Consider the following 637-nt stretch of genomic DNA (forward strand, 5'->3'; position numbering starts at 1 on the left):
TGGCAAGAAGAATTTATTTGTAGGGGAAAGTTAGAAAGAATTATCAATAAAGAGAAGGAAGGATCAGATAATCTTGAGGCCTGGAACAGTAGAAGACAAAAAGTCAAAATGCAAACTTGTTCCTCCAGGGACTAAGAAGAAAATCTTTCACTATAATCTGGGATGTTGTCGGTCTGAAATCAGTAACAGTGAGAAAAACCAGAAGATACAGTCAGCCATAATACACAGATCACCAATGCGGGATGAAAAAAAGCAAGTGAAAATAAAAGAATGGTTGTTCTGGGTCAAAACTAAGGTCTGTCTAACCTCTAGTCTGATCAAGAGCAAATTCCTACAGAACAGCTGGAAAGTAAGTATTGATACTTTACAAATGTACCTTGGAATGATATGCAGCTTCGTGAGCCATAGGTGGTTATCTTTGTATTTAATAGACCTTGACATGCAGGGAGGGGGAATGTTCTTAGGAATTAGTCCAGTCACTTACTGAATCAATAGAGGCTGTCAGTGTGCAGAATAAGCTCTGTCAAACAGCCTCATGGCATTGGCAAAGCATCCATGCATTGAAAGGGTATTTCTGATGAAACCAAAGAAGTGTCAGTGTTGTAGAAAGCAGGATGAACACATCTGAGATTATCGT

Source organism: Empidonax traillii, unplaced genomic scaffold (assembly GCF_003031625.1).
Source record: "Empidonax traillii isolate 1590-97213 ecotype Southwest subspecies unplaced genomic scaffold, ASM303162v1 scaffold163:size1593379, whole genome shotgun sequence".
NCBI lineage: Eukaryota > Metazoa > Chordata > Aves > Passeriformes > Tyrannidae > Empidonax > Empidonax traillii.